This window comes from Nicotiana attenuata, unplaced genomic scaffold (assembly GCF_001879085.1).
Source record: "Nicotiana attenuata strain UT unplaced genomic scaffold, NIATTr2, whole genome shotgun sequence".
Lineage (NCBI taxonomy): Eukaryota > Viridiplantae > Streptophyta > Magnoliopsida > Solanales > Solanaceae > Nicotiana > Nicotiana attenuata.
The window spans coordinates 3,054-16,979 of NW_017674832.1; positions in this window are offsets into that span (position 1 = coordinate 3,054).

The following is a 13,926-nucleotide window of genomic DNA, read 5'->3' on the forward strand; positions in this document are numbered from 1 at the left end:
CGGGATCTCTTGGTTCCGAGGATCTCTTGGTATCCCCAAATAAGTAAAGTCGGGATCTCTTGGTATCCCGAGATCACTGGGTATCCTCAATAAGTAAGGTCGGGATATCTTTTGGTATCCCGAGGGATCTCTGGGTAGTCCTCAATAATGTAAGCCCGGGGATCTCTTGGTAATCCCAATATATATAGAAACACAGTGTGCAGGATCTCTTGGGTATCCGCACCTCAGTCCAGGGAATATCTCAAGTACAGGGGATCTCCCGGGAAGCCGTCCTGTTGTCCCAAATTAAACACACAACAACAAAAAAACCCATATCTCAGAATAAATGCTAAATCCAGGGACAAGTAAAGTAAATTCTAGCCTAACATGCTTCAAGAGTACAATTAGTACAGCTAAACAAATAATCAAGTAAGCAGCTAAACATGCGTCTTCTAACTGCACAAGTTATAAACTTACAGTCTAAAATGAACAAGTTAAACAGGAAATTCAATTTTAAATACTTCAAGTAGAAACGGGTTTACAACAATTAGCTAAGTACGGTTCTCCACCTCACGTACGAGGCATTCAAATATTTTCAAAGATCATGTCCTAAGGGGAAAGGTTCCCCCACACAAGGTTAGGACAAGCACTTACTCGAACGGCTCAATATCAACTAGAAACCACGCTCTTGCCACGAGTATCCGGACTCCAAATGGCCCCAAAATCTATTTCAATTCAAACACATTGTAAATAAACATCGCAAACACCTAGTGTTTGCTATTAAATTCAAAGCTACGACGTGTGAAATTAGGAGAAATGACCCAAAATGCCCTTCAGGCCCAACGCCTCAGAATGAATAATTTTCACATTTTCAAGAACCCTCGTTACTCTCACGAGGTCTAACCATATAAAAAATCTCCCAAATCAGAGAGTCAAATGCTCACTCAAAATCCAATAGTTTGGCTTAAAGAAGTTTTAACCAAATTTCTTTCAAATTAAATCCCAAAATTCGAATTTTAATGATGGATTTAAATACAAAATGAATGAAATATAACTAGAAGGGAATTAAGAAAACGTTACCAATGGGATCTTCACTTCAAAGCCCACTCAAAAATCGCCCTCTCCGAGCTCTCAATTGATTTTTCCAACTTTTGAAACTAAACCCTCGAAATTTTCCTTTTTCTGAACAGGTATTTCCCCTTCTGGGACAAGGGACCGCTTCTGCGGTCCCGGTTCTGTGGAAACCAACCGCTTCGGCCGGGGTTTTCACTTAATGCACAGTTCCGCTTCGGTACAAATCTCGCAGTTGCGAACCCATCTGCGGTCAAACCTTCCGCACCTGCGGAAAAAGCTGAGGAGTTCCAAATTTTGCTTCTGCGATTGACCAAGGCCGCTTCTGCGGCTCCGCTTCGCGGTTCACCAAGCCGCAGAAAGCGAAAAGAAACCAGAAGAAGAGGCAGAACTGCTACTCTCAACTTTCCAAAATTCTTTCGTTAACCACCCAAAATCATCCCGAGGGCCCCCGGACCTCAACCAGAAAGCACCAATACCACCTAATAACCTTATTCACTTTGTACCAATCTAAAAAACACCTAATATATGCTGGAAACCCGAATTTAATCAAAAGATTCAAAGCCTAAGAACTTCAAATTCCAACAAAACACGCTTTCGATCAAAAAACCTAACCCGAAACCTCGTCCGATTGACTTGAAATTTTGCACACATACCCCAAATGGACATGACGAACTAACTGTAACTTCCGGAATTCCCAGGTCCGACCCTCGGATCAAAAAACTCACGTATCGTACCGGAAACTTTAAATTCAAACTTTGGCATTTTCAAGCCTAAATGAGCTACGACTTCCAAAATACATTCGAACACGCTCTCAACCCGAAATCACCTTAACGGAGCTTAACGGAACCATCAGATTTCCATTCCGAGGTCGTCTCACAATGTTCCGACTACGGACCAATTTCAACACTTAAGTTTCTCATTTAGGGACTAAGTGTCCCCAAAGCTCTCCGAAATCAACACGAACGTCCCGGCAAAACCAAAATAGTAGAAATGAACCTAGGGGAAAGCAAGTTAATGGGGGATCGAGGGTAAATTTCTTAAGACGACCGCCGGCGGTCGTCACAGGTGGCCATTAGTCAATATTATATGTGAAATCACTTTAATTGTTAAGGAATCAGTAGATAATATTGACTAAGAACAACAAGGAAAGGAAAGACTACAACTTAATCAAAATACTTGCCGTTGCAAAGCCACTACCTTGAAAGCGATTTCGGCCCGAATAGGTGCAAAATCGTTAAGGCGGTCGCTCCCCAAAGGTTCCAAAGGCACCTCCAAACACGTGCACTCGTGGCTGAAGTTTAGAATTTTGCACAAAACAGTTGCCCAGGAAAGAAGAGAAGATGAAGGTATTTTATGTGTTAGATAATTCACCAAAAGAAGACTAGGAAGAAAGGAATGATAGCTAGATGTATTTCTTGGTTAAGAATGGAGTGATTATTGATGGCTAATTTCATAAACTTAATTTATAGGAAATTAAAAAGAGGTTGCATGTATGACAAGTGTCGAAGACTTTACAATTGTTCCCATTATGTTAGTTCCACTTGGCATCCAATATTGACAAGTGTATCTTGTTCTTCCCATGCATTGAAGACATTTGGCTCCAAATTGAACAAGTGTATCTTGTTTCATGCATGAAGACATATGGTGATTTGCATTAGCCATTTGTCAAAGCCATTCAACACTTGGTTTTTAAGCTTCATTGCAAGATAGGCCACCTTTGAAATAAGAAGGACATTTGGAAAAATAAAAAACTTATGGCTATTGGTGTAAAGAATTTTCAAAAAAAGAAATTTTACTGATTTTGCATTATGAAATTAGTTCCAACAATCCCCTACTAATCAAAGACAAAATAAGAACAATTTTGGTCAAAAGAAGAACATGAAACTTAAGTGTCAATATCTTTCGATTTGAAATTGACACGTAGTTGAAAAATGTGGCAACAACTAAACATCCACAAAGTGAAGTACTCTTGAACTGAATGGACATTAGCTGAGGGACCCCCACAACACATATTTATATCCTTTAATTTTATGCAAATTACTGCGATACTAACAAAATTGCTTTTATGGTCATGCAAATACCTTGGGTCTCATATGCTCTAGAAAGGCATCCCAAGTCTTTTCATAAAAAAGGCGACCGCACCTTTTACACTTCACATAAGGTGATTCCATCAAGGTCATCTTACACATAGACTACCTTAAGGCTTATGGAATTCATTAAGAGCACAATAAAGGCTCAACCTTATAAAGCACTTACCACACGGCCATTAGGGATAGGAAAATGTAGTGGCATATGAGGTCTCAATATGGCTTCGTTTGACCACAAACGGGTTATCACCATTCTTTCTCAATCCCAATGGGCTTTAGCCCCAATCCCCCTTGGACGTTTCAAGGATAACTCTCCTTGCCAAATCCTTGGTTAAAGGATCCGCCAAATTTCTTTCGGATCTTACATATTCCAAAAGGAAATAAACACCATGTTTCAACAACTGTTTTACCGCACCAATGCCTAATGCGGATTATTCTTCTTTTTCCCATTGTACACACTATTTTTGGCAATTCCAATTGCTGCCTGTGCAGTCACAATTGTAGAGAAAAACTGTTTGAAGCTTTCCTCCCCACAAAGGCACGTCTGCCAATAAGTTCTCAACCACCGGCTTCTGCCCTGCCAACTCTAAGAGCAATGAATTTCAGACTCCATTAGTAGATCGTGCTATACAAGTCATTTGAAGACTTCCATGAAATAGCACCTGCCACCCAAAGTGAACACATAAGCCACTAGTGAGCTAACTTCATCATTGTCAGTAACCCCAGGTTGCATCACAAATCGCTTCTAAAACAGGTTAGAAATTTTATTAAAATGCCAAACACCCAATTCCATAGACCTTCTTAAATATCCTAGCAAAAAACGATTGAAGGCATTCAATGTTTCACTACTAGGGTTGTGAGTATATCTAACTCAATCTACAACATCATAAGCAATATCTGGTTCGTATATAATTCATGAGAAATATTTACACTTACCAATTATCTTAGCATGACTCGGTTTGAGAAATACTAGATTTCCTTATTCTTTTCAAGCTGTATTGCTAGGATCATAAGGAAGTTCTCACAGGTGCTACATCAAAACAATTAAACCTTTTCAACTGTTTTCTCAATATAATGAGACTGAGACAATGAAAAAACCATTTAGAAGTTCTTTTGATTTTACCCTAAATCAACATCTTGCTTCTCCAAGATCTTTTCATTTCAAAATTAGAAGACAAAACAATTTCTTAGTCTCATTAACAACATTTTTTTTCAACATTAGGGCCAAAGATAACATTTGTCAATCCACAATTACAAAACATATAAATAACACAATCTGATCCTATTCATCTTGAATAAACACAAGTATTCAGATGCATTAACAACAAAAATCATTATCCCCTAATGTGCTATTAAAACTTTCATACCCATTGCTTAGTGCCTGCTTTAGACCATACAAAGACTTCTTCAATTTGCATACTTTATTTCTCCTGTTCCTTGATCATAAAATCCCTCAGGTTGAGACATATAGATCTCTTCCTCTAAATCACCATTTAGAGAAAGCTGTTTTAACATCCATTTTGATGTATTACCAAATTATTGAATAGGGCTACTGAGCAACAAGAGTTCTAATAGTCTCTATCTTAGTCACAGAATATTCATTAAATCAGCTTTCTTTGATTTAAACCCTATTAACAAGTCTAGCCTTATATTTCTCTAGTACCGTCAGTCCAACTTTCTTTCTTAAATTCCACACTGTAATAACCTTAAAAATTCAATACTAAATCCAAGTATGATTAGAAAACTTATTAGTCTATATTTCCTATACCCCAAACTACATCTATACAACTCTACAACTTAGGTCTTAAATATATGATAAATACACACCAATTATCAAGATCAATATTTTCAGTCAAGAAAGTAGTAATATAAATCTACAGGACCAAAGCTAGCTTCAATTTCTACGCCTCTTGCTTCTTCTAAGGGTTATTTTCTATGTCATATAAGACACTAGAAGAAGGGCACTAATAAATTAACAGCATAAATGTAAGATCTAATACACTATCACAGGCATATATTTTTCAATGGAAAAAATATCTCTATTAAATCTGCATCTCTAGATTCGCAAAAGACTATCATTCAAAGACATAATCTATATCCTCTCTATCACTATTTTGAGCATAACCAATGAAAATAGCATTAAAATGTCTTTGGGTTCCAAAGTTACTTGTTTAAAATCAGGTAGGGATCTATATCTCTATACAAACACCCCACACTTTTCAAAATTTTAAGTTAGGGCCAAAACTCTCTCCATAACTCATATGAATTTATCTAACTTCTATGAGGGAACTTTATTAAAGAACATAACATGCAGATTTAAAACAGGCTTCCCCCCACATATATCAGATAAAACCGAACTCAAAAGCATAGAATTCATCATTTCCTTAAGGGTTTCTATTTTCCGTTCGGCTACACCATTTTGTTGGGGAGTATTAGGGATTCACTAATCTCATGTATAATACCATTTTTCCTTCACAAAAGGCTTCTAGAGTATAGTACCAATATTCACCACCCTGCATACCTAATCTCTTGATTTTTCTATCTAATTGATTTCTCTACTTGCCTTGTTATTTTTAAAAACATGCTTTCAGCTTCATCTTTTTGACTTAAGAAGATATACCTTAGTGTATCTAGAAAAGTCATCTACTAAGGTGATGTAGTATTTCTTTCCACCTTTACTAACAGTGTTTTTTGAAATCTGCTAAGTCTGAATGTACTAGTTCAAGCCAATTCTATTTTTCTACTGTTGACATTCTTAGAAGGTTTTTGGTATGTTTTTGCTTCTACACAAACAGGACACTTAGAAAAAAATTATCAACATTAAACTGTAGAATATATTCATTTTTCTAAGTCTTTTAAATAGAAGCAAATATTAACATGCCCAGTCTTACCATGCACAAATCAATAGACTCGCAAATAAGCAGAATTTGAAAAGTACTAGCATTATAGTAATCTCTTGAGCGATGTTTAGTACAATTAAACCCCCACTAAGGTAACCTTTCCCAAACCAAAAGTCTTCCCCCACGAAAATAGTAACTTTATCAGATTCAAAAAACAAGTTGTAAGACCTGCTTTGTGTTGAGAAGCCCACCAGAAAACTAAGTGTTCTATGAAGGGAGGGTACATACAAAACATTGTTTCAAGGCTAAGGTTTTTTCAGAGAAGTTAGCTTAAGGAGAAGTTTTTTCCTTACCCATAACTCCAGCTGTAGTGGAGTTACCATTGTAGACACAACTCGCATCAGCAGATTCCTCAAGTCATGAAACAGTCTTTGTTTGCGCAAAGATGCCTTGAAAGCGCCTGTGTCCAGTATCCAGTCAGTCTTGTAGCCACCATGTTTGCCTCAACAAACTAAACAGCGAATGACATCACCACCCTCAGTAAGGTGGCTTGGACTGGAGCTTTTCCTCCATTCTTTTGAGCTTTTGTCCTTTGTCTCTGGTTGCACTGAAAAGTACCTTTTGACCAATTTTCCGCAGATATAGCCAATGTCCTTTCGACTTTTGAATTATGGCCCTCCGGCTTATTGAAGTAATTATCTGCTTCTTCACATGTCCTTTCTTCTGGGTGTTTTACTTAACATGTCTTTCACCAAAAGTTACTTAGAAGATTCCACAAGGTTTGAGCTTTAGAAAGAAATTAAGAGAGAGAGAGATTTCATTCTTATTCCTTAAGTCGTCAGACTCCTCATCTTGAGACGATTTTGCTTCCTCAGTCCTCATGGTGACTGATTAGTTCTTGAAGAGTTAAGTTTTTTCTTCTTGTGTATTAGTTTGATCCTGTTAATCACTTCCAGGTAAGGTTGAAAACTTTTCAGCAAAACATTAGCTTGAAGAATCTACACATCTCCATGCCTACGTTCGAAACATTAACATCAACAGTTAAGTTCTCATACTCGTGAACCTGTTCCATGATTGGCTTATCATCAACCATCTGAAACTTGATCCACTTTCCAACGACATACTTCTTTTTTCCTGCATCATCAGCACCATATTTCTTCTCCAAACTGTCCCATATGACTTTAGCAGATTTATAATTTATAAAAAAAATCAAAGAGAGGGTTAGTCATATGGTTAAGCAGATGCCCTCTTACTGTTTTATTATCCTTTTTCAAATTTTTTCTTAGCAACATCATCAGCAACATCAATATTAGCAGCATTAGAACTATTAGCAACAATATCAGCAGGAGGATCGTTAAACAAAACATAATCAAGTTCTAATTGTTCAAAGAAAATTAAAAGTTTTTGGGACCAACGCTTATAATTATTTCCATCTAAAGGCTCAAGCTTTGAGAGATCAGGAAGTGTTTTGTTCAAAGTGGTGACCATTAGTCAATATTATATGTGAAATCGCTTTCAAATTGTAAGGAAAATCAGTAGATAATATTGACTAAGAACAACAAGGAAAGAAGACTACTACTTATCAAAAATACTGTGTCATGGCAAGCCACTACCTTGAAAGCGATTTCGGCCCGACTGGGTGCAAATCGTTAAGGTCGGTCGCTCCCAAGGTTCCACAGCACCTCCAAACACGTGCACTCATGGCTGGAAGCTCAGAATTTGCACAAAACAGTTGCCCAGGAAGAAGAGAAGATGAAGGTATTTTATGTGTTGGATAATTCACAAGAAGCTAAGGAAGAAAGGAATGATTAGCTAGNAAGCCCAGACCATCGATATTTCCCATTTGGATATATAACCACCATCCAGCCCAATTTTTAACACCCTGTAATTGCAAACATAGCCTCCTGTCCATCAGCTTTGCCACTGGACGCGTGTATTCCACTATCTGCCTCTTTATTACACATATATTCACATATGTATGTATTTAGAGATCAGGAAGTGTTTTGTTCAAAGTGGTGGCCATTAGTCAATATTATATGTAAAACCGCTTTCAAATTGTAAGAAAAATGAGTAGATAATATTGACTAAGAACAAGAAGGAAAGAAGAATAACTTATCAAAAATACTATATCGTGGCAAGCCACTACCTTGAAAGCGATTTCGGCCCGACTGGGTGCAAATCGTTAAGGCTGGTCGCTCCCCAAGGTTCGACAGCACCTCCAAACACGTGCACTCGTGGCTGAATGTTTAGAATTTGCACAAAACAGTTGCCCAGGAAGAAGAGAAGATGATTTTATGTGTTGGATAATTCACAAAGAAGACTAGGAAGAAAGGAATGATTAGCTAGATGTATTCTTGGTTAAGAATTGAGTGATTATGATGGCTAATTCATAACCTATTTATAGGAAATTAAGGAGGTTACATGTATGACAAGTGTCGAGAGACTTTTGACACTTGTCCCATTATGTTAGTCCACTTGGCTCCAATATTGACAAGTGTATCTTGTCTTCCATGCATGAAGACATATGGTAGATTTGCATAGCCATTTGTCAAAGCCAATCAACACTTGGCTTTAAGGCTTCATGTAAGAAGCCACTTGAAAATAGATAGGACATTTTGAAAAATAAAAAACTTATGGCTATTGGTTGTAAATGAAATTTCAAAAAGAAATTTTTGATTTTGCATTATGAATAATTCCAACATATGCTGCATCTGGATTATGCTTTTGCTTATATTTATCCTCTAGTAGATTTGACTAGTAAACTCATAGGAATACGACAAGATTAGCTGATAGCAAAGATAACATTTACTTCCAAACCCATTAATTATTTTTTATAGAAATAACACCATCTGTTCACACAAATATACAAATAAATTAAAAATATCACGTGTATTTATATGAAATTTTGAAAGACAATTCAAACAAATTAAAATGGGGACTTGGTTCTTGAAGTCAAACTCATAAAAAAGAAAAACTACTCCTTGAAAATGAAAAATAAAAAAAATATATTTGAAGAACATTTAAACGGGGAAAGGTGGTGCGAGTTTGCAAGGGGTGGGGCGCGGCGGAACAAGTTAAAAACAGAAAATTTAATATGCAGGGTGGGGCAGGGCGAGGCGAGGGCGAGTTGAAATCTTCATGGGTTAAGGTTAAATCCGCACCGCACCGCACAGTTCAATCCCTAAAAGTAGATGAAATGTATTCGAGGGTCTAGACACCACTGTCATCGAAATATCCTAAAGTATAGTCCAAACATATTTGGGAATTCCTGAATATTTTATAGATGCCAAAACTTGCCTTTGCCGTTCGCCAGAGTGGAGGTGACTTCAAGTCGATACAACTCTTTACAATGCAATGCCTCCACATTCAGATTAATTTATTGAAGCACAAGAACAAAGATGCACAACGTTTACTATTTTGTTTCGTCACATTAAAAATAATTAAACTTTATCTTAATAATAAAGTCATCACTCACTATGATAATCAAGTTACTCAACTATTTTTTGTCATATTAAATTAACTGAATTTTGCACACCAAATATAACTAAAAAGTCATTAAACTTTACCTACTATAATGTCGTGTCCCTGCACCTTGAGTAAAGATTTGTAACTTTTTTGTCATAGTAATCAAAGTTCAATTACTGTCCTAAACTCACCTTTCCCAAAATCTTCATGTTCATGTACTCCTTCCCCCACCCACCTCCCTGTACTCCTTCCCCCACCCCACCCCCACCCCCCTCCCTTTTCGTGACTCTATTTTCATTAAGAATTTAATTATTTTTTCAAAATTCACACAAACTCAAAGGAAATAATATGCTACTTTACTTGAACAAAATTTGAAATTTGAGCTCGATAACTAAAAAGAAAATACTTTTTTTTTCGTTGAAAAAAAAAGTATCTTTTCTACAAGATGAAAAGAAATTACTCATTTTGTTGAATGAAAGAAAATACTTTTTCTACATCAAGAAAAGAAAATACATTGTTGAAATAAAAGAAAATACTTTTTCTATATCGTGAAAGAAAGTATTCGTTTTGTTGAAATGAAAGAAAATATTTTTTTACATCATGAAAAGAAAGTATTCGTTTTATTGAAATGAAAGAAATACTTTTTCTACATCATGAAAAGAAAGTACTTATTTTGTTAAAAAAATACTTAATTTGTTGAGAAAGAAAGTACTCTTTCTACATCATGAAAAGAAAATACTCGTTTTATTATAATCAAAGAAAATATTTTTTCTACATCATGAAAAAATAGTACTCATTTTGTTGAAATGAAAGAAAATACTTTTTCTACATCATGAAAAGAAAAGGTACTCATTTTGTTGAAAAAAATGCTTTTTCTATTTCAGGAAAAGAAAATACTTAGTTTGTTGAAATGAAAATATTCTTTCTACATCATAAATAGAAAATACTCGTTTTGCTAAAATTAAAGAAAATACCTTTTCTACATCATAAAAAAAGTACTTTTTCTACATCTTGAAAAGAAAGTACTCGTTTTGTTGGGAAAAAAAATACTTTTTTTATTTCAGGAAAAGAAAACACTTAGTTTGTTGAAATGAAAGAAAATACTTTTTCTACATCATAAAAAATACGCATTTTATTGAAACGAAAGAAATACTTTTTCTACATCATGAAAAAAAATTCATTTTGTTGAAATAAAAAAAGTACTCTATTTACAACATGAAAAGCAAGTACTCTTAATAATATTTCTATTTAAGGTGGGTTGTGATCGAGGTTGGGGTGGGTGGGATGTGGTGGGGGTTGGGGTGGTGGGGGTGGGTGGGATGGATGGGGGTGGGTTCTGGGGACGGGGAATAGGGTGGAGAAGGTTGAAAAAGAGTTTTGGAAAATATATTTCCTTTTCTTGATAGGAATTTTTTTTTTCTTTAATTGGAGGAAAATGAGTTCATGTGGGAAATATTTTCTAAAATATTTAAGCCAACCAAACATAGAAAAATTGGAAACACACCCTTGGTGACTATTACGGGCTCTGAGGCGTGAATAATCCGTATTTGCACTCGAACCTCTTTTATTATTCTCTTCTCCTGTTCTATGCTCGAACCTCTTTATATTTCAATAAATTAATAAATAATTAAGCATGCATGGTAGGAAATACTTACTTATATAATTTATTTATACTTTGTGCACAAATCAAAATTCGGTTTAAAAAGTGGATTCCATTCTCCCTCGTTATCAACGGCATCACCTGTGACTGTAACGCCCGTCACACTAGCTAAAGCATATATTCATAGAGAAGAAGAAGGATAAGGGAGTTGTAATATAATGGCAACACGAAATGCTTCATCCAAATATGACTTTGTTAAGGTCGTCGATCAGTTGCTCTCTGCTTGCTATTAATTCTGCAAAGTTACTTAATTTTGGTTTATTTGAAGTTTCTTTTTCTTTATCAACCTTTTTTCAGGTGAAGGTATGGCTAGGTGATAATGACGATCATTACTATGTTCTCTCCAGATTTTTGCTCAGCAGAATGTTAATGGTCACTAAGGTCCACTGTAGTCCTTTTATTTTAATTTTATTTTTTTCCATTTTGGTTATCTTTTGCCTTTTGCATTTCTTGCTTCTACGTCGGTATACTGTTAGTTTATTGAATCATGTTTAGCAATATTCCTTCTAAGGAAAGTAATCAATCACAAAGTACGATTTTCCGAGATTATGGGTGTGTTTGGTACGAAGGAAAATGTTTTCCATGGAAAATGTTTTCATGGAAAATGAGTGGTTTTATCACTTATTTTCCCTTGTTTGGTTGGTGAGTGGAAAACATTTTCCGGAAAATATTTTCTATTGTTTGGTTAGAGAGTAGAAAATATTTTTTTTAGGAAAATATTTTTTATGCAACTCTCCTTACCCCTCCCCCTCGCCCACCCCTTCCCCAAGTCTCTAAAAATTGATACAATCCAAAGCAACTAATGTGTTGCTTTACTTTTTTACGTAAAAACCGCGAACTTTCGAACCCGTAAAACTTATTATTAATTCTAAACCCGTAAACTTTCAAACACATAAACCTCTAAACTCATAACTTTGTAACTTGTAAAATTTCGAACCTGTAAACCGACAGATGAAAAAATTAAAATTGAAATATATATTTTTTCCCTGGGGGGGGGGTTAGGGGCAGGGGTATGTGCAAGAAAATAAGAAAATAGAAATTTGAAATTAAAAAAAAAAAGTAATTTTTTTTTTGAGCGGGGGGTGGGGGGTGGGGAGGGGGAGGGGAGGGGAGGGGGCAGGGCAGGGGGATATGTGCAAGAAAAATAAAAAAAAGAAATTTGAAAATTAAATTTTTTTTTTTTTTTGCGCGGACGGGGGAGGGGGTTGTTTGGGGGACGGGGGGCAGGGGCAGGGGGTATGTGCAGAAAAATAAAAAAAATAGAAATTTGAAATTAAAAAAAAAAGTAAAATTTTTTTTTTATCGGGGGGGGGGGGGGGGGGAGGGGGGAGGGGGGAGGTGCAGGAAAAACGAAAAAAATAGAAATTTGAAAATTACAAAAAAAAAAAAGTAAAAAAAAAAAACTACTTTTGTGCGGGGGGGGGGGGGAGGGGGCAGTGAGGGTGGGGTTTGGTCGGGATGGCAGGGTGGGTGGTGACGGAAAAAAAATTAAAATTTAAAAAAAAAAATTCTTTTTGGAGAGAGAGGTGGGTTGGGGTGGTGGGTGGGTGTGGTGGGGTGTGGGTGGGTTGGGGAATAGGATGGAAGGTTGAGAAGGAGTTTTGGAAAATATTTTCCCTTCTCTTGATAAGGAAAACATTTTCCTCCAATTGAAGGAAAATGAGTTGATAAGGAAAATATTTTCCAAAATATTTAAGTCAACCAAACATGGGAAAATTGGAAAATATTTTCCGGAAAATGTTTTCCTTCATACCAAACACACCCTATATGTTCAAATATTACCATTCAGCAATATTCTGGGATCCTTTTCCTGAAGACACGTGTGTTTCTTCGGGTGTTAGTATAATTGGTTTGTCTGGAGATATACATGCATGCACATATATTTTTCCACCACGTCGTGTCATTACTTGTCGGCCTGCTTCTATATATTCCTTCTCCGAGCTATGGTTATGAAAGAAATAAGAGAGAAGAGGGTATCAACAACAACTGGTTATATTATGGAACAACTCACCATGTTTATATCTAACTATTATGTGCCTTTGCATCTAGAATTAGGTTGGCCTCAACAATAAATGTCCCTAACTCTACCATATATTTTGTTTCATTTCTTCTGGAACGTTCACAATTACTTTTAACTTTTTTTTACTTATGGATCCACCTCCAAAATCAATGTGTACGTAATCTCAGCATTCAATGTGTATTCTCTTGAATAATCTTTTTTTCAATTATTCAATCATTCATTTTTATCAAGTTAATGTTAGCCAGATTAGTCAACATTTATCTCTTTCCTTGTAACAACAATATCTTATTTGTAACAAGTGGCCGGTTAAACTTCCAGTTTGTTATGTATTATCAACAATCTCTACATAAGGCGTCAAGATGATATCTTGAACACATATATCCTGGACCCTTGACACAAATAGACGCGTCAAGATTCCATATATTTTACGTCTCCATACAATTTCTTTCAGATAAAATAAAATTCATGTACTGTTTCTTGGATTCTCGTTATGGTAGAATAATAACGTGGGCTTCTCAGATTTTACATGTATTTTACATGTGTGATACATGGTCTTTCTATTTCTGAGAGTAAAGCTTTTCGAATAGCAATGCCTATATTATGTGGCTTGGCATTTCTAAAAGAATAAAGCATTTAATCCTTGTTTAGGTCCATTAGTTTTCAAATCTTATCTTTGGCGCGTGGCAGAACGGAACGGTAGCTCTCGAGGCTCGTAGATTAGAGGTCACGGGTTCATATCCTTTCTTCGTCTTGTTTTGCCAAACTATCTTAGGCTTGACTCTTTTAACTAGTACTCCCCCC